General features: G+C 46.3%; 1 long non-coding RNA gene across 1 annotated transcript in view; it reads left to right on the top strand.

Moving 5' to 3' along the window:
- The first annotated feature begins 501 nt into the window (after nt 1-501).
- Nucleotides 502-22,126, top strand: part of LOC134935211 (uncharacterized) — a 149,682-nt gene continuing 128,057 nt past the window's right edge. The window contains exons 1-2 of the long non-coding RNA XR_010179987.1: nt 502-582; nt 14,316-14,514. This is a non-coding gene — a long non-coding RNA (uncharacterized LOC134935211). The remainder of the gene's footprint in view (nt 583-14,315; nt 14,515-22,126) is intronic.

The following is a 22,126-nucleotide window of genomic DNA, read 5'->3' as shown; positions in this document are numbered from 1 at the left end:
AAGTAGAAATAGGCCTGTTAAAATCAATGTATGTGATATCAATATGCTGATCGATGTATCAATGTACTAGTTTGTGATAACTGTCTTTGCATGTCAAATGGTAGTAGCTTGATTGATCTGCTGGCCTTTCATTGTAGCCACAGAACTCAGAGACACACTGACTGCTCAGGTGTGAAATTCCTCGTGATCAGAGCTAGTTTATTTACCCCAGAACCAGAGCTAGGGCCAGAAAGGTGTTTAGCCCTTCCTGATCTGTGTCCTCTCAGAACTAGCCATTTGTTTACACAAGAACCAAGGCCAGAGCTTCAAAGGTTATTAGAAGATAAGGCCATTCACCCCTGAATGAGTGGCTGGGAAGCCCAGTATGAGCTGACACTCAATACCTTCTCTGGCTTTGGAAGGGTTAAAAACAAACTCTCCAGAGGGAGGGGGTCTGTGAGTGTAGCCTGGGTTTTAAATATGAGGAACACAGGCTGGAAGGTGTTCATTCTGCATGAGGCTATAGAAGGATACAGATGTCCCATTAAATCAATCAAGGATAGGCCTCAATCCGCCAGCCCAACTTCAGGTTCAAGTATTTACGTGTGTGACTATTTACAACTATTATATTCTTGTAACGTTCTTTTTTCTGTAACACTAAGCTTTGAAGTTTATACTTGGGTTAAAACATTCTTAATTTTAGTTCTGTTACCTGTGTTTTCAAAACCCAATCCTAGACCAAGGTCAGGTTACCTACCTTTTTACATATTAATAACTTTATGTGCAGGTGAGAGCAGAAGCTTGCCCTGGGCGTGGTCCCTCAAAGTCGCTTAGCCTGGCAGACACAGCGACTGGTACTTCTGCTGGTGGCAGTTTACCGCGTGGATTTGCCACATGCTGAGGTAATCAGTAAAGGTGTCACATGGCAGCGTTCTCAGATTGGCGTATCTGAAGAATCGCAGCGTGGAGAATCATGACAGCAATAATGTATCATGTCAATACTGATTTCGAATCCTAAAGACCATCTGCTATAAAAAAGTGAGACACTTTGTTGTGTGAACTCTTTGTTGTGCATAGCAAGGAACCACTGCCTGGGTTGTTGACTCAGGGTTTTTATTGATGACTGTCTGATGATTCTATATTGTGAAATTTTATCTAGGAGTGTCTATGACAGCTATGTAATATTCTTTTTACAATCAAGATATATTTACAGGTGTTAACTGTTGAAGGTTCCATGAAATAGTTATCAATAAGGTTGAAAACCGATTCCTAACCTATAATTTTATATAGAAATGTTTTGTATGCTGTAGCGGCCATAACAACATATCACTGCTAAAATAATAGGCAAATAATTATGCCCTGAATTAACTATTTATGATACTTTGATCTAAGCTGTATGATTTAGGCATTGATTATCCATACACTGGATTTAAGTAAAAATTTCATTCATACAAAAATTTCACCACGGAGACAAATATTGTCCTTTAATAAATATTTAGAATAAGGAGGGGGTGACATACATTTAATTATTTACAAAGTCACACAAATCACAATTACTTACCCCTATTATCTTAAGTAAGAATATTAAAAGTTACGTTTTAAAAGTAACAATCATATCAATTTAATCATCACATATGCAAAATATAAAAGAGTGCTCCAAAAAAGCAATCTTACAATTTTTTTTGGCAACTGCCAATAAGTAGATATGAACTGTTTAAGAAATCCACAGCTAAATATACTCTTCTCTCAGCTGAGAGCTTACATCAGCATCCCATTAAAAAGGGACTACCACAGAACTACCTCTAAAAAAGACAAACTTTTTTGATGCTCTTAACAGCATGGGCCAAAATTTTATAGAAAGAGGGTACAGCACAAACGAAATATAAGATGCTATCAAAAGATGTATAGCTTTATCTAGAAATGAATTATTGACACCAAAAGTAAAACCTGACAGTAAGAACAGACTTTTATTTCCAACTACGTACTGTATTTCATCGGGTCATATCAGGAAATCTATCACTAAACACTGGCATACAGTATATTAAATCCGACCCAGTGATCGGCTCAACATGTGAGTTTACACCATTATTCTGCTATAAGAGAAGTGCAATCTCAAAGAACGGCTTACGTTTTCAGACATTAGTCCGGGTGTCCTGGTTAGCCTTACAAAAGGGATCATTTAAATGTGCCAAATGTGATAATTACCTACATCTGTTGACGGGAGACTCCTTTACGCATCCTATATCACAGAAGAGATATCGATTGAAACATCGAAATGACATGTGAATCTAAATATATTGTCTATATTATTGTGCGCCCCTGCAACAAAATATATGTGGAGAAGACAATACTCAAGCTAAAAGAACATATAGGGATGCACCGCAGCTTAATAAAAAAGGCAACCATTTTGGTTGACCCCAGCACACCACCAGTTGTGAAACATTTTTTATCTTGTGGACACGATATTAAAGACTTTAAATTCATGCCAGTTGACCATATCCCCCCATTACAGAGAGAGGGGGTGGGGGGAGGGGGGGGTTAGACACAAGATATTACTGCAGCGTGAATGTGAATGGATAGTATAAATTAAACTTGTTCTCTCCAAATGGACTGAATGAGGAACTTTCATTGTCTTCTTTCTTATAAAACAATGTATCGTCTTTTTGACAAATGTTTCTATAGGTTTATGCCTCGTCCTAATTATAATATTCTAGATATTACTTGTTGATATGTTGGAGTACTTGGGGTTCTTAGACCCTTCCTTATCTTTTTTTGGTGAAATATTGATTATAAATGTTGACTGAATGGGACATAACTTTTTCCTATCCAGATTCCTTATTTGTTTTCGTTTTTTGTTTCTCTTCTTTTTTCACAATATTGTGTATGGTTAGGTGTTTACATATGGTTTAGTATTATGTATGACTGGGACATCTGAATCTGTGTGTCTATTTAGATATTAGAAAGTTCATTAGCAGGAATGGTTGCTTAGCAACCAGTGGATGCTTTACTATATTCTCATTATACATGATAGTATGTTGATATTTGACACTGTTCAGATGTCTCTCTGTTGAGACTAGTCATACAGTAGTGCAATGTGTGTGTTATATGTATAGAATATTATTGTTTATATGATGTCTTTTGTGTGCGCATTGTTGCCATGGATACAGTTTGTGCCATCACGTCACTTCTGGGGGAGGGACCGACTGTGCCTCAGGCATCTCAGGTGGATTCCCGTACAGTGTGTGCTTGAGTGACAGCAGCGGTCCCGTGCAGAGGCGTAACTAGGGTTTTTGGAGCCCAGGGCAAGATCAATAATGGCGCCCCCCCCAAAAAAAAAAAATAATAATAATTTTTTCTTAATAAAAATAATAAATTAATAAAATGATAATTAAAAAAAAAAATACAAAAGGAAAGTATGTGCAGACGCCACAGGTGTCACTGCATATAAAGATGTCAGGGTGTGTATGTATGTGTATGTAGGTGCAGTGGTCGAAGTTGAATTTTTGAAGGTGGAATGAAAGAGTGTAGATAGCAATTATGCGCGCGCCGAAGGCGCGCGCGCTCCGGAAAAGGGGCGTGGTCACTCAAAAGGGGCGTGTCCTTCAGTGTAGTAGGACCCCTTATACTATCTAGTACTGGTGCCCCTTTCACATTATAGCACACGGTATGAGCCGAAATTCACATTATAGCACACAGTATGAGCCGAAATTCACATTGCCCCACACGGCATGAGCCGAAATTCACATTATAGCACACAGTATGAGCCGAAATTCACATTACCCCACATGGTATGAGCCAAAATTCACATTATAGCACACGGTATGAGCCGAAATTCACATTATAGCACACGGTATGAGCCAAAATTCACATTACTCCACATGGTATGAGCCAAAATTCACATTTCCCCACATGGTATGAGCAGAAATTCACATTACAGCACATGGTATGAGCCGAAATTCACATTACAGCACACGGAATGAGCCAAAATTCACATTACCCCCCATAGTATGAGCCGAAATTCACATTATAGCACACGGTATTAGCCAAAATTCACGTTACAGCACATGACATGAGCCAAAATTCCCATTATAGAGTTAGGGGATCCTACCCCCAGAATTAACATGGCCTGTGGGGCACTATGATGAGGGGAGCCCACCCCCTTAATAGAATAATTGCAGAGTTTAGCAGCGGAAGGGCTGCAGCGGTTTCTCACCCCAAGCTGCGGCGCTTCTGCCACCTCCGACACTCCACATCTTCGGCACCACCCGGGATGCAGAGCACCGCACCGGGTATGCACCCTTTTCAGTGTGGTCTGCTGCGCTCCGAAGGGGTTCTTGTTTCATGCTGCAGGATCCCGATGTGCGCCTTCCTCCCCGCTGTTACTGTCACGGTAAGCATTAGTATCGTTTACCGCAGAGGCCATTTTCTGAGGCATATTTGTTAAACCTCAGGAGCTGAGATGCCCTTCTCACCATACAGCTGTGTGGCCGAGCCGGGCGGGGGGACAGCCAGCAGCAGCATGCCGGATATCAGCAGCAGAGGGTGCGGGCTGTACATACGTGAGGCAGCTGGATATTCAACAGTGCTGAAAGCCTCCGGAGCCCGCACCCCCGGAGCTGCAGTACACCGGCAGAGGACACCCATCCCCCGAACCCTGCGTAGCCCAAAGCCGGAGATCAGCAGCATGTTGAACGCGGAAGCAGAAGCTGCTTATTGCTGGTCAGCATGCTGCTGATCTCCGGCTTTGGGCTCCGCATGTACATTACAGCCCCCACCCTCGGCTGCTGATATCCGGCATGCTGCCCCTGCTGCTGGCTTTCCACCCGCCCGGCTCGCCCACCCTGCTGGATGGTGAGTGAGAAGGGCATCTCAGTGCCCGTGGTTTAATACATATCTCTCTTCGGTAAATGGCCATTAGTACATCCCACACACACTGATTACACACACACAGACTGGCCACCCCCAAATCCTACACACACCCACTCCGACTACACACACACACATTCTCATACTTTCCTCTCCCCACACACACACTGGACTGCAAAAATTTACACACACTGACACTGTTCCACACACACACAATTAACACACACTCACACTGTCCCACACACACAATTAACACACACGCACACTGTCCCACACACCAGTGGCGTGCGGTGAGGTCAGTGGCGTGCGGTGAGGCACTACAGCCATAATGTCCGCCGAATCCTGTCGATGAACCCTACCGCCACCGAGCCAATGCCCGCCACTGCCTCTGAGCCGATGCCCGCTGCCACCACCAATGGCTTACAAACTCGCCCACCATCAACTGACCCAGCCCTCCGCCACTAATTTGCAACTCAGTCCAAAGTCGCCAATGCCCGCTGCATGCCTGCTCATCATACTTGTGATATATTGTACATTTTTATAGAAAAAAATAATAATCAGTGTTTGGGACTGGGAAGGGAGTGGGAGGAGGACATGAATGCAATTTTGTTGTCCAGGGTTTCCATTAACTTAATGGAGAAGGGTCTGAATGGGTTAAAAATGTAAAAAAAAACCGCGTGAGGTCCCCCTCCTAAGTATAACCAGCCTCGGGCTGTTTGAGCCGGTCCTGGTTGTTTAAATACTGGGAAAAAATTGGACAGGGGTTCCCCGTATTTAGACAACCAGCATCGGGCTCTTAGTCCGGTCCTGGTTCCAAAAATACGGGGGACAAAAGATGTAGGGGTCCCCCCGTATTTTTAAAACCAGCACTGGGCTCCACTAGCCAGGGACATAATGCCACAGCCGGGGGGACACATTTATGTAGGTCCCTGCGGCCGTGGCATTACCCCCCCAACTAGTCACCACTGGCCGGGGTTCCCTGGAGGAGTGGGGACCCCTTAAATCAAGGGGTCACCCCCCCTCCAGGCACCCAAGGGCCAGGGGTGAAGCCCGAGGCTGTCCCCCCCATCCGTGGGCTGTGGATGGGAGGCTGATAGCCATGTAAGTAAAAAAAGAATATTGTTTTTTGTTGTGGAACTACAAGGCCCAGAAAGCCTCCCCCGCTTGCTGGTACTTGGAGAACCTCAAGTACCAACATGCAAGGAAATAACGGGCCCGCCGGTACCTGTAGTTCTACAACAGAAAAAATACCCAAATAAAAACACAACTCACACACCGTGACAGTAAAAATTTATTAAAGCACACTGACACACTCACACATACTTACCTATATCCCACGCCGGTCACGTCCACTTGTCCAGTAGAATCCAATAGGGGTAGCTGTAAAAATGAGAGACACATTACTTACCTACATCCCACGCCGGTCACGTCCACTTGTCCAGTAGAATCCAGTAGGGGAATCTGTAAAAATGAGAGACAGATTACTTACCTACATCCCACGCCGGTCACGTCCACTTGTCCAGTAGAATCCAATAGCGTTACCTGTAAAAATGAGAGACAGATTACTTACCTACATCCCACGCCGGTCATGTCCACTTGTCCAGTAGAATCCAGTAGGGGAATCTGTAAACATGAGAGACAGATTACTTACCTACATCCCACGCCAGTCACGTCCACTTGTCCAGTAGAATCCAATAGGGGTACCTGTAAAAATGAGAGACAGATTACTTACCTACATCCCACGCCGGTCACGTCCACTTGTCCAGTAGAATCCAATAGCGTTACCTGTAAAAATGAGAGACAGATTACTTACCTACATCCCACGCCGATCACGTCCACTTGTCCAGTAGAATCCAATAGGGGAATCTGTAAAAATGAGAGACAGATTACTTACCTACATCCCACGCCGGTCACGTCCACTTGTCCAGTAGAATTCAATAGGGGTACCTGTAAAAATGAGAGACAGATTACTTAGCTACATCCCACGCTGGTCACGTCCACTTGTCCAGTAGAATTCAATAGGGGTACCTGTAAAAATAAGAGACGATTACTTACCTACATCCCACGCTGGTCACGTCCACTTGTCCAGTAGAATCCAGTAGGGGAATCTGTAAAAATGAGAGACAGATTACTTACCTACATCCCACGCCGGTCACGTCCACTTGTCCAGTAGAATCCAATAGGGGTACCTGTAAAAATGAGAGACAGATTACTTACCTACATCCCACGCTGGTCACGTCCACTTGTCCAGTAGAATTCAATAGGGGTACCTGTAAAAATGAGAGACAGATTACTTACCTACATCCCACGCTGGTCACGTCCACTTGTCCAGTAGAATCCAGTAGGGGAATCTGTAAAAATGAGAGACAGATTACTTACCTACATCCCACGCCGGTCACGTCCACTTGTCCAGTAGAATCCAATAGGGGTACCTGTGAAAATGAGAGAGAGATTACTTACCTACATCCCACGCCGATCACGTCCACTTGTCCAGTAGAATCCAATAGGGGTACCTGTAAAAATGAGAGACAGATTACTTACCTACATCCCACGCCGATCACGTCCACTTGTCCAGTAGAATCCAATAGGGGTACCTGTAAAAATGAGAGACAGATTACTTACCTAAATCCCACGCTGGTCATGTCCACTTGTCCAGTAGAATTCAATAGGGGTACCTGTAAAAATGAGAGACAGATTACTTACCTACATCCCACGCTGGTCACGTCCACTTGTCAAGTAGAATCCAGTAGGGGAATCTGTAAAAATGAGAGACAGATTACTTACCTACATCCCACGCCGGTCACGTCCACTTGTCCAGTAGAATCCAATTGGGGTACCTGTGAAAATGAGAGAGAGATTACTTACCTACATCCCACGCTGGTCACGTCCACTTGTCCAGTAGAATTCAATAGGGGTACCTGTAAAAATAAGAGACGATTACTTACCTACATCCCACGCTGGTCACGTCCACTTGTCCAGTAGAATTCAATAGGGGTACCTGTAAAAATGAGAGACAGATTACTTAGCTACATCCCACGCTGGTCACGTCCACTTGTCCAGTAGAATTCAATAGGGGTACCTGTAAAAATAAGAGACGATTACTTACCTACATCCCACGCTGGTCACGTCCACTTGTCCAGTAGAATCCAGTAGGGGAATCTGTAAAAATGAGAGACAGATTACTTACCTACATCCCACGCCGGTCACGTCCACTTGTCCAGTAGAATCCAATAGGGGTACCTGTAAAAATGAGAGACAGATTACTTACCTACATCCCACACCGATCACGTCCACTTGTCCAGTAGAATCCAATAGGGGTACCTGTAAAAATGAGAGACAGATTACTTACCTACATCCCACGCTGGTCACGTCCACTTGTCCAGTAGAATTCAATAGGGGTACCTGTAAAAATGAGAGACAGATTACTTACCTACATCCCACGCTGGTCACGTCCACTTGTCCAGTAGAATCCAGTAGGGGAATCTGTAAAAATGAGAGACAGATTACTTACCTACATCCCACGCCGGTCACGTCCACTTGTCCAGTAGAATCCAATAGGGGTACCTGTGAAAATGAGAGAGAGATTACTTACCTACATCCCACGCCGATCACGTCCACTTGTCCAGTAGAATCCAATAGGGGTACCTGTAAAAATGAGAGACAGATTACTTACCTACATCCCACGCCGATCACGTCCACTTGTCCAGTAGAATCCAATAGGGGTACCTGTAAAAATGAGAGACAGATTACTTACCTACATCCCACGCTGGTCACGTCCACTTGTCCAGTAGAATTCAATAGGGGTACCTGTAAAAATGAGAGACAGATTACTTACCTACATCCCACGCTGGTCACGTCCACTTGTCCAGTAGAATCCAGTAGGGGAATCTGTAAAAATGAGAGACAGATTACTTACCTACATCCCACGCCGGTCACGTCCACTTGTCCAGTAGAATCCAATAGGGGTACCTGTGAAAATGAGAGAGAGATTACTTACCTACATCCCACGCCGATCACGTCCACTTGTCCAGTAGAATCCAATAGGGGTACCTGTAAAAATGAGAGACAGATTACTTACCTACATCCCACGCCGATCACGTCCACTTGTCCAGTAGAATCCAATTGGGGTACCTGTGAAAATGAGAGAGAGATTACTTACCTACATCCCACGCTGGTCACGTCCACTTGTCCAGTAGAATTCAATAGGGGTACCTGTAAAAATAAGAGACGATTACTTACCTACATCCCACGCTGGTCACGTCCACTTGTCCAGTAGAATTCAATAGGGGTACCTGTAAAAATGAGAGACAGATTACTTAGCTACATCCCACGCTGGTCACGTCCACTTGTCCAGTAGAATTCAATAGGGGTACCTGTAAAAATAAGAGACGATTACTTACCTACATCCCACGCTGGTCACGTCCACTTGTCCAGTAGAATCCAGTAGGGGAATCTGTAAAAATGAGAGACAGATTACTTACCTACATCCCACGCCGGTCACGTCCACTTGTCCAGTAGAATCCAATAGGGGTACCTGTAAAAATGAGAGACAGATTACTTACCTACATCCCACGCCGATCACGTCCACTTGTCCAGTAGAATCCAATAGGGGTACCTGTAAAAATGAGAGACAGATTACTTACCTACATCCCACGCTGGTCACGTCCACTTGTCCAGTAGAATTCAATAGGGGTACCTGTAAAAATGAGAGACAGATTACTTACCTACATCCCACGCTGGTCACGTCCACTTGTCCAGTAGAATCCAGTAGGGGAATCTGTAAAAATGAGAGACAGATTACTTACCTACATCCCACGCCGGTCACGTCCACTTGTCCAGTAGAATCCAATAGGGGTACCTGTGAAAATGAGAGAGAGATTACTTACCTACATCCCACGCCGATCACGTCCACTTGTCCAGTAGAATCCAATAGGGGTACCTGTAAAAATGAGAGACAGATTACTTACCTACATCCCACGCCGATCACGTCCACTTGTCCAGTAGAATCCAATAGGGGTACCTGTAAAAATGAGAGACAGATTACTTACCTACATCCCACGCTGGTCACGTCCACTTGTCCAGTAGAATCCAATAGGGGTACCTGTAAAAATGAGAGACAGATTACTTACCTACATCCCACGCTGGTCACGTCCACTTGTCCAGTAGAATACAGTAGGGGAATCTGTAAAAATGAGAGACAGATTACTTACCTACATCCCACGCCGGTCACGTCCACTTGTCCAGTAGAATCCAATAGGGGTACCTGTAAAAATAAGAGACAGATTACTTACCTACATCCCACGCCGATCACGTCCACTTGTCCAGTAGAATCCAATAGGGGTACCTGTAAAAATGAGAGACAGATTACTTACCTACATCCCACGCCGATCACGTCCACTTGTCCAGTAGAATCCAATAGGGGTACCTGTAAAAATGAGAGACAGATTACTTACCTACATCCCACGCTGGTCACGTCCACTTGCCCAGTAGAATTCAATAGGGGTACCTGTAAAAATGAGAGACAGATTACTTACCTACATCCCACGCTGGTCACGTCCACTTGTCCAGTAGAATCCAGTAGGGGAATCTGTAAAAATGAGAGACAGATTACTTACCTACATCCCACGCCGGTCACGTCCACTTGTCCAGTAGAATCCAATTGGGGTACCTGTGAAAATGAGAGAGAGATTACTTACCTACATCCCACGCTGGTCACGTCCACTTGTCCAGTAGAATTCAATAGGGGTACCTGTAAAAATAAGAGACGATTACTTACCTACATCCCACGCTGGTCACGTCCACTTGTCCAGTAGAATTCAATAGGGGTACCTGTAAAAATGAGAGACAGATTACTTAGCTACATCCCACGCTGGTCACGTCCACTTGTCCAGTAGAATTCAATAGGGGTACCTGTAAAAATAAGAGACGATTACTTACCTACATCCCACGCTGGTCACGTCCACTTGTCCAGTAGAATCCAGTAGGGGAATCTGTAAAAATGAGAGACAGATTACTTACCTACATCCCACGCCGGTCACGTCCACTTGTCCAGTAGAATCCAATAGGGGTACCTGTAAAAATGAGAGACAGATTACTTACCTACATCCCACGCCGATCACGTCCACTTGTCCAGTAGAATCCAATAGGGGTACCTGTAAAAATGAGAGACAGATTACTTACCTACATCCCACGCTGGTCACGTCCACTTGTCCAGTAGAATTCAATAGGGGTACCTGTAAAAATGAGAGACAGATTACTTACCTACATCCCACGCTGGTCACGTCCACTTGTCCAGTAGAATCCAGTAGGGGAATCTGTAAAAATGAGAGACAGATTACTTACCTACATCCCACGCCGGTCACGTCCACTTGTCCAGTAGAATCCAATAGGGGTACCTGTGAAAATGAGAGAGAGATTACTTACCTACATCCCACGCCGATCACGTCCACTTGTCCAGTAGAATCCAATAGGGGTACCTGTAAAAATGAGAGACAGATTACTTACCTACATCCCACGCCGATCACGTCCACTTGTCCAGTAGAATCCAATAGGGGTACCTGTAAAAATGAGAGACAGATTACTTACCTACATCCCACGCTGGTCACGTCCACTTGTCCAGTAGAATCCAATAGGGGTACCTGTAAAAATGAGAGACAGATTACTTACCTACATCCCACGCTGGTCACGTCCACTTGTCCAGTAGAATACAGTAGGGGAATCTGTAAAAATGAGAGACAGATTACTTACCTACATCCCACGCCGGTCACGTCCACTTGTCCAGTAGAATCCAATAGGGGTACCTGTAAAAATAAGAGACAGATTACTTACCTACATCCCACGCCGATCACGTCCACTTGTCCAGTAGAATTCAATAGGGGTACCTGTAAAAATTAAAATGATACTTACAAACTGCAATCCACAGGAGGAGAGAGAGAGAGAGAGAGAGAGAGAGAGAGAGAGAGAGAGAGAGAGAGGGGGGGGGGGGAGAGACTAACCTGCTGCTGCTGGGGAGACCGGCACACACTGCAGGGCCACGACGGGAGGACGGAGCCGGCGGAGGAGGGGGAGAGCCGCACACCGCCGCTCCTGTCAGCGGCAGCGGAGGAGGATGGGGCGCACACTACAGATGCCAATAACCTCCGGGACAATTAACACACACACACACACACAATTAACACACGCACACTGTCCCACACACAATTAACACACACGCACGCACACTGTCCCACACACACAAATAACACACACGCACACTGTCCCACACACAATTAACAAACACGCACTGTCCCACACACACACAATTAACACACTCACACTGTCCCACACACACACACACACACACACTTAACACACGCACACTGTCCCACACACACACAATTAACACACACGCACACTGTCCCACACACACACAATTGATACACACGCACACTGTCCCACACACACACAATTAACACACACGCACACTGTCCCACACACACACAATTAACACACACTCAAACTGTCCCACACACACACAATTAACACACTCACACTGTCCCACACACACACACACACACACACACACAATTAACACACTCACACTGTCCCACACATACACAATTAACACACGCACACTGTCCCACACACACACAATTAACACACACGCACACAGTCCCACACACACAATTGATACACACGCACACTGTCCCACACACACACAATTAACACACACGCACACTGTCCCACACACACACAATTAACACACACTCAAACTGTCCCACACACACAATTAACACACTCACACTGTCCCACACACACACACACACACACACACACTTAACACACTCACACTGTCCCACACATACACAATTAACACACGCACACTGTCCCACACACACACAATTAACACGCACTCAAAACTGTCCCACACACACAATTAACACACTAACACTGTCACACACACACACACAATTAACAAACACGCACTGTCCCACACACACAATTAACACACTCACACTGTCACACACACACACAATTAACACACACACACTGTCCCACACACACACAATTAACACACGCACACTGTCCCACACACACACACACAGTCACACACACACACAATTTACACACACTCAAACTGTCCCATACACACAATTAACACACTCACACTGTCCCCCACACACACAATGTCCCACACACAACACACACGCACACTGTCCGACACACACACACTTAACACACACACACACACACACACAAAATGTCCCGCACCCCCTTCCCGCTCACCTGCACTCACTGCTGTTCAGGACAGGGGCCGCACGCCCCCCCCCCCCCCCCCCCCGAGGTCGCGCATGCGCGCACCTCCGCGGTCGCGATCGCGTACACACAGTCACTTTTGCAGGGGGGAGTAGGGGGAGGCTCCTGGCTGCCGCTGCCTGTCTATTGTGACAGGCACAGCAGCCGGGGAGACAGGGAAAGCGCCGCGGGTAGCGCCGGCGGAATCCCTGAAGCATGGGGCGAGTGGGCCGTGCAGGTGCCGGTGGCGCCCCCCTCTGTTGGGGCTGCCATGGCGCCCAGGGCACGTGCCCTGCTCGCCCCGTGCTAGATACGCCTCTGGTCCCGTGACATCATCATGTGTTTAGCATCCACTACATTAAGCCAGCCTGAGACACTGTATGTGACCGACCCTTGATGAAGGAGTGATCCGAAATTATGTACCCTGCTCCTCTTGTACATCTGAAATGATGAGTATTATGCTGCTATGATTACTAAAGACTAGATGGTTAATTTTTTTGGATACATATTAAATCAATCTTTTTTGTATTTTCTGGTTGTGGTTTGCTGGTTATCTGTCAATATTCCATTTGGGAGTTTTACGGAGCTATTGTTTTTATAAGATATATATATATATATATATATATATATACATATGCGGACTGTTTTATGTGGGGCAAACCATTCGTAAATTCTCTGAACGAATGGCTGCCCATAGGTCGGCAATTAAATTGATTCTTGAGGGCAAACAGGTTGACCAACCTGTGGCTAAACATTTCAAACAGGCAGGCCCTCCGATATTTCATGATAGATCATGTCCCTCTGTCACTACGTGGGGGGGATAGAGCTAAAACATTACTGATTAAAGAAGCTCGTTGGATCACCAGACTAGGGACTACGTACGTACCCGGGGGGACTTAATGAAAAAATAAATTGGAACACATTGGCATAGCTGTGAATCCCCTTGGGTATTAGATATAAGTTCTCTTGTATTATACATTGCAATATATGTGGTAACCCTGTATTAAGATGTTCTTGTGTGCTGTTGGTGTTTTTACTGTCAACTGTCCTAGTGTACTGTGTCTACAATGGTTTTGTATACTTATATTTGGCTGTGTAATGTTTGTTTTTTATGTAGCTGTGTATTGTTGTATTTGTTTATAGCACATGTATTGAGTTTTAATACTGGCGCCTCCTATCTTCTTCTCCCCCCGCAGATCCCTCCCTAACTGAGTTCCCCACGCCTGTTAGCCATGGAACGCAGCGCAGGACCTAGGTGGGACGCACTTCTGTGTTCCCCAGGCAACCGCTAGCCCTGCGTCCGGACATGACGCGGCGGAAACAGCTGGGTGTACTGGACACGGCGGCGGAAGTGAAAGACGGCGGCACCGGTGGTGTGGGGTGTTACTTAAGTGGGTAAGTTTGTCCTTTTGTTTTGTTGCTGTGTTCATTCTGAGGACGGGGCTTGCTGCCCCGAAACGTTAATGACGTGAGTATACTGCTTTTTTCATTCTTTATGGTCTCCGAGTGCCGTTACTACTGGATCTATATACACACATATACACACACACACACAAATTGAGGGCGCACAAGTATATATAAAAGAACAAATGGAAAGCGCACAAGTATATATATGACAGAACAAATGGAGTTTTAGAATCAAAATAACACTTAAGGGCCCCCCCCTACACACTATGCCAGTGATTTTCAACCTTTTTTGACTCGCGGCACACCTAACAAGACTTTAAAATGCCAAGGCACGCTATCTGCCACCCACAGGGAAAAAAAAACAAACCCATACACACTGGCCCCCACAGATATCAAACACGGTGGCCCCCACAGTTAACAAACACATTGGCCCCCACAGTTATTAAACACATTGGCCCCCACTATTATCAAATACATTGGCCCCCGCAGATATAAATCAAACACACTGCCCCCACCCCTCCCCTGTAATAGTACACACTGCCCCCACAGTAATGGCAACCTGCAGTCCTGTTTATTCTTGGTCCGCAGGCAGCAGCACACACCAGCAGGTGGGCAGGAATGAGGTGTGGCGTGCGTGACCTATGTGTCACAGCACGTCACCATATGTCACGGCCAAGTCGCGGAAGAGCTGAATACGCTGCCTGAGCCCGACGGCAGACGGACCTAGGTATCTCTGGGAGGATGAGTGCGGCAGCGTAGCACTGTCAGCTGTAAGCGGGCAGGCAGCGTAGCACTGTGTAAGACATGTCCGGTGGATGGCGGGCGGCGTGTGCCGCCAGCGGTTGAAAAACGCTGCACTATGCGATCCGCTGCCTAGCTGCTCGACAGTGGATACGGCTGACGGGTGACCCAGCGGCAGGGGGGCAGTGACGGGGGGAGTGAAGTTTCTTTACTCCCCCCATCACCCGGCTTCATAGCAGTGCAGGCAAATATGGACGAGATCGTTCATATTGGCCTGCATGCACAAGCAACGGGGCACCGACGATGAAGGAGTGCGGGGCCTCGCATCGTTCATCGCTGGTGCCACCACACTGAAAGATATGAACGGTATCTCGTTCATTAATAAACGAGATCGTTCATATATTTCAGTAATATCGCCCAGTGTGTAGGGCCTATTACCTATATCAATGCTCTCATACATCTGAAAGTAAGTAGAAGATAGATCAGCCTCAGGGTATCCACACTGTAATCCAGAAACAACAGTGTGGATACCCTGAGGCTGATCTATCTACTACTTACTGCTTCTTTCAGATCTATGAGAGCATTGATATAAGTAAATGTTATGGTGTCCATACACTTGTGCAATTGCATTCAACGCGATATCAGGCCCGTTTTCCCTTGAAACTCACCATGAAATAAATAGCATTGAAAGTGCTTTTTTTGTGCATTTGATGCGCATACAATCTTGCGATTTATCGTATATGCCCCTTATGACCGGAAATCGGGTGACATCGGATGCGATTGCTTCGCATGCTGACCAAAGCACACCAGATTTATCTGGAAGAGCTTTAAAAATGTAAATAGAGGGCTGGGCTATCTGGGGGATATATAAACAGGAAGCCATTTTAACTATGTGCACTTCTGTTTGCTTTGTGACTAGAGAAGTTTGGTTTATACCTGCTGCTCGTTCCACATTGCTAGCTACCATGCACTGCTTTGTTCTGCATGCATTACAAAGTGTTTCTATACTGCTGTGTGTGTGTAGCGATGGATTCTGCTAGCTATCAGGCTCTCATGTGCTACACTGTGCTCAAGATGAGGGGAGACAGGGAGAGGGCCCAGCGAAGGCGGAGAGAGAGATCTTGCTGGATGAAGGAGTGGTTACTTAAAAGGCCTACTCAGTCCTACATGCCCCTCCTGGATAAGATCAGTGTAAACAGCACGGGCGACTACTGCAACTTCCTGCGCATGAATGATGACACCTTCCAGGAGTTGCTGCGTCTGGTGACCCACACAATAGCGAGATACCAATTGGCAGGTTCCTATTAGTGATGAGCGGGTTCGGTTTCCGAGAACCCAAACCCGCCCGAACTTCACCCTTTTTACACAAGTCCGAGGCAGGTTCGAACCTTCCCGCCTTGCTCGGCTAACCCGAGTGTGCCCGAACGTAATCATCCCGCTGTCGGATTCTCGCGAGATTCGGATTCTATATAAGCAGCCGCGCGTCGCCGCCATTTTCACTCGTGCATTGGAGATGATAGGGAGAGGACGTGGCTGGCGTCCTCTCCGTTTATTGTAGAAGACAGTTGATTCTTGTTTGTTTTTTATTGCTTAATTGTGGGGAGGATTGGGGAGCAGCTGTTAGGAGTACAGTGCAGAGTTTTGCTGATAAGTGACCACCAGTTTTTTTATCCGTTCTCTGCCTGAAAAAAACGCTCCATACCATATCTGTGCTCAGTGTGCTACATGATATATCTCTGCTGAGTGCTCACACTGCTTAATTGTGGGGACTGGGGAGCAGCTATAGCAGGAGTACAGTGCAGAGTTTTGCTGACAGTGACCACCAGTATACGTTGTCTGCCTGAAAAACACTCCATATCTGTGCTCACAGTGTGCTGCTTTATTGTGGGGACTGGGGACCACCAGTATAATTAATATTATATAGGAGTAGTACAGTGCAGAGTGCACTGCTGTACCTACCTCTGTGTCGTCACTCGTCATCCATTAAGTATACTATCCATCTGCATTGTATACCTGTGGTGCATTTTAGACTAGTTTAGCAGTTTGTTGACAGTGTCCACCAGTATACTATATATAGCAGTACGGTAGGCCACTGCTGTAACTACCTCTGTGTCGTCACTCGTCATCCATTAAGTATACTATCCATCTACATTGTATACCTGTGGTGCATTTTTTTAGACTAGTTTAGCAGTTTGCTGACAGTGTCCACCAGTATACTATATATAGCAGTACGGTAGGCCACTGCTGTGTACCTACCTCTGTGTCGTCACTCGTCATCCATTAAGTATACTATCCATCTACATTCTATACCTGTGGTGCATTTCAGACAGTTTTGCAGTTTACTGACAGTGTCCACCAGTATACTATATATAGCAGTACGGTAGGCCACTGCTGTGTACCTACCTCTGTGTCGTCACTCGTCATCCATTAAGTATACTATCCATCTACATTCTATACCTGTGGTGCATTTTAGACAGTTTTGCTGTTTGCTGACAGTGTCCACCAGTATACTATATATAGCAGTATGGTAGGCCACTGCTGTGTACCTACCTCTGTGTCGTCACTCGTCATCCATTAAGTATACTATCCATCTACATTCTATACCTGTGGTGCATTTTAGACAGTTTTGAAGTTTGCTGACAGTGTCCACCAGTATACTATATATAGCAGTACGGTAGGCCACTGCTGTACCTACCTCTGTGTCGTCACTCGTCATCCATTAAGTATACTATCCATCTACATTGTATACCTGTGGTGCATTTTAGTTTTGCGCAGTAAATATAGTAGTAGGCCATTGCTATTGATACTGGCATATAATTCCACACATTAAAAAATGGAGAACAAAAATGTGGAGGTTAAAGGGAAAGATCAAGATCCACTTCCACCTCGTGCTGAAGCTGCTGCCACTAGTCATGGCCGAGGCGATGAAATGCCATCAACGTCGTCTGCCAAGGCCGATGCCCAATGTCATAGTAGAGAGCATGTAAAATCCAAAACACAAAAGTTCAGTAAAATTACCCAAAAATCAAAATTAAAAGCGTCTGAGGAGAAGCGTAAACTTGCCAATATGCCATTTACGACACGGAGTGGCAAGGAACGGCTGAGGCCCTGGCCTATGTTCATGGCTAGTGGTTCAGCTTCAAATGAGGATGGAAGCACTCATCCTCTCGCTAGAAAAAAGAAAAGACTTAAGCTGGCAAAAGCACAGCAAAGAACTGTGCATTCTTCAAAATCACAAATCCCCAAGGAGAGTCCAATTGTGTCGGTTGCGATGCCTGACCTTCCAAACACTGGACGGGAAGAGCTTGCGCCTTCCACCATTTGCACGCCCCCTGCAAGTGCTGGAAGGAGCACCCGCAGTCCAGTTCCTGATAGTCAAATTGAAGATGTCACTGTTGAAGTACACCAGGATGAGGATATGGGTGTTGCTGACGCTGGGGAGGAAATTGACAAGGAGGATTCTGATGGTGAGGTGGTTTGTTTAAGTCAGGCACCCGGGGAGACACCTGTTGTCCGTGGGAGGAATATGACCCTTGACATGCCTGGTCAAAATACAAAAAAAATCAGCTCTTCGGTGTGGAATTATTTCAACACAAATGCGGACAACAGGTATCAAGCCGTGTGTTGCCTTTGTCAAGCTGTAATAAGTAGGGGTAAGGACGTTAACCACCTCGGAACATCCTCCCTTATACGTCACCTGCAGCGCATTCATCATAAGTCAGTGACAAGTTCAAAAACTTTGGGTGACAGCGGAAGCAGTCCACTGACCACTAAATCCCTTCCTCTTGTAACCAAGCTCCTGCAAACCACACCACCAACTCCCTCAGTGTCAATTTCCTCCTTACCCAGGAAAGCCAATAGTCCTGCAGGCCATGTCACTGTCAAGTCTGACGAGTCCTCTCCTGACTGGGATTCCTCCGATGCATCCTTGAGTGTAACGCCTACTGCTGCTGGCGCTGCTGTTGTTGCTGCTGGGAGTCGATCGTCTTTCCAGAGGGGAAGTCGGAAGACCACTTGTACTACTTCCAGTAAGCAATTGACTGTCCAACAGTCCTTTGCGAGGAAGATGAAATATCACAGCAGTCATCCTGCTGCAAAGCGGATAACTGAGGCCTTGGCAGCCTGGGCGGTGAGAAACGTGGTTCCGGTATCCATCGTTAATTCAGAGCCAACTAGAGACTTGATTGAGGTACTGTGTCCCCGGTACCAAATACCATCTAGGTTCCATTTCTCTAGGCAGGCGATACCGAAAATGTACACAGACCTCAGAAAAAGTCTCACCAGTGTCCTAAAAAATGCAGTTGTACCCAATGTCCACTTAACCACGGACATGTGGACAAGTGGAGCAGGGCAGACTCAGGACTATATGACTGTGACAGCCCACTGGGTAGATGTATTGCCTCCCGCAGCAAGTACAGCAGCGGCAGCACCAGTAGCAGCATCTCGCAAACGCCAACTCGTTACTAGGCAGGCTACGCTTTGTATGACCGCTTTCCAGAATAGGCACACAGTTGAAAACCTTTTACGGCAACTGAGGAAGATCATTGCAGAATTGCTTACCCCAATTGGACTCTCCTGGGGATTTGTGACATCGGACAACGCCAGCAATATTGTGCGTGCATTACATCTGGGCAAATTCCATCACGTCCCATGTTTTGCACATACCTTGAATTTGGTGGTGCAGAATTATTTAAAAAACGACAGGGGCGTGCAAGAGATGCTGTCGGTGGCCCGAAGAATTGCGGGCCACTTTCGGCATTCAGGCACCGCGTACAGAAGACTGGAGCACCACCAAACATTCCTGAACCTGCCCTGCCATCATCTGAAGCAAGAGGTGGTAACGAGGTGGAATTCAACCCTCTATATGCTTCAGAGGATGGAGGAGCATCAAAAGGCCATTCAAGCCTATACATCTGGCCACGATATAGGCAAAGGAGGTGGAATGCACCTGACTCAAGCGCAGTGGAGAATGATTTCAACGTTGTGCAAGGTTCTGCAACCCTTTGAACTTGCCACACGTGAAGTCAGTTCAGACACTGCCAGCCTGAGTCAGGTCATTCCCCTCATCAGGCTTTTGCAGAAGAAGCTGGAGACATTGAAGGAGGAGCTAAAACAGAGCGATTCCGCTAGGCATGTGGGACTTGTGGATGGAGCCCTTAATTCGCTTAACCAGGATTCACGGGTGGTCAATCTGTTGAAATCAGAGCACTACATTTTGGCCACCGTGCTCGATCCTAGATTTAAAACCTACATTGTATCTCTCTTTCCGGCAGACACAAGTCTGCAGAGGTTAAAAGACCTGCTGGTGAGAAAATTGTCAAGTCAAGCGGAACGTGACCCGTCACCATCTCCTCCTTCACATTCTCCCGCAACTGGGGGTGCGAGGAAAAGGCTAAGAATTCCGAGCCCACCCGCTGGCAGTGATGCAGGGCAGTCTGGAGCGAGTGCTAACATCTGGTCCGGACTGAAGGACCTGCCAACGATTACTGACATGTCATCTACTGTCACTGCATATGATTCTCTCACCATTTAAAGAATAGTGGAGGATTATATGAGTGACCGCATCCAAGTAGGCACGTCAGACAGTCCGTACGTATACGGGCAGGAAAAAGAGGCAATTTGGAGGCCCTTGCAGAAACTGGCTTTATTCTACCTAAGTTGCCCTCCCTCCAGTGTGTACTCCGAAAGAGTGTTTAGTGCAGCCGCTCACCTTGTCAGCAATCGGCATACGAGGTTACTTCCAGAAAATGTGGAGAAGATGATATTCATTAAAATGAATTATAATCAATTCCTCCATGGAGACATTCACCAGCAGCAATTGCCTCCAGAAAGTACACGGGGACCTGAGATGGTGGATTCCAGTGGGGACGAATTAATAATCTGTGAGGAGGGGGATGTACACAGTGAAAGGGGTGAGGAATCGGACGATGATGATGAGGTGGACATCTTGCCTCTGTAGAGCCAGTTTGTGCAAGGAGAGATTGATTGCTTCTTTTTTGGTGGTGGCCCAAACCAACCAGTCATTTCAGTCACAGTCGTGTGGCAGACCCTGTCACTGAAATGATGGGTTCGTTAAAGTGTGCATGTCCTGTTTATACAACATAAGGGTGGGTGGGAGGGCCCAAGGACAATTCCATCTTGCACCTCTTTTTTCTTTCATTTTTCTTTGCATCATGTGCTGTTTGGGGACAATTTTTTGGAAGGGCCATCCTGATTGACACTGCAGTGCTACTCCTAGATGGGCCAGGTGTTTGTGTCGGCCACTTGTGTCGCTTAGCTTAGTCACACAGCCACCTTGGTGCGCCTCTTTTTTTCTTTGCATCATGTGCTGTTTGGGGAGTATTTGTTTGAAGGGCCATCCTGTCTGACACTGCAGTGCCACTCCTAGATGGGCCAGGTGTTTGTGTCGGCCACTTGTGTCGCTTAGCTTAGTCACACAGCCACCTTGGTGCGCCTCTTTTTTTCTTTGCATCATGTGCTGTTTGGGGAGTATTTGTTTGAAGGGCCATCCTGTCTGACACTGCAGTGCCACTCCTAGATGGGCCAGGTGTTTGTGTCGGCCACTTGTGTCGCTTAGCTTAGTCACACAGCCACCTTGGTGCGCCTCTTTTTTTCTTTGCATCATGTGCTGTTTGGGGAGTATTTTTTTTTGAAGGGCAATCCTGCCTGACACTGCAGTGCCACTCCTAGATGGGCCAGGTGTTTGTGTCGGCCACTTGTGTCGCTTAGCTTAGTCACACAGCCACCTTGGTGCGCCTCTTTTTTTCTTTGCATCATGTGCTGTTTGGGGACAATTTATTTGAAGGGCCATCCTGCTTGACACTGCAGTGCCACTCCTAGATGGGCCAGGTGTTTGTGT

This window comes from Pseudophryne corroboree, chromosome 6, assembly GCF_028390025.1.
Source record: "Pseudophryne corroboree isolate aPseCor3 chromosome 6, aPseCor3.hap2, whole genome shotgun sequence".
NCBI classification, from domain to species: domain Eukaryota; kingdom Metazoa; phylum Chordata; class Amphibia; order Anura; family Myobatrachidae; genus Pseudophryne; species Pseudophryne corroboree.
The sequence above is the reverse complement of the archived record's forward strand: the minus strand, read 5'-3'. Positions and strand labels throughout refer to the sequence as shown.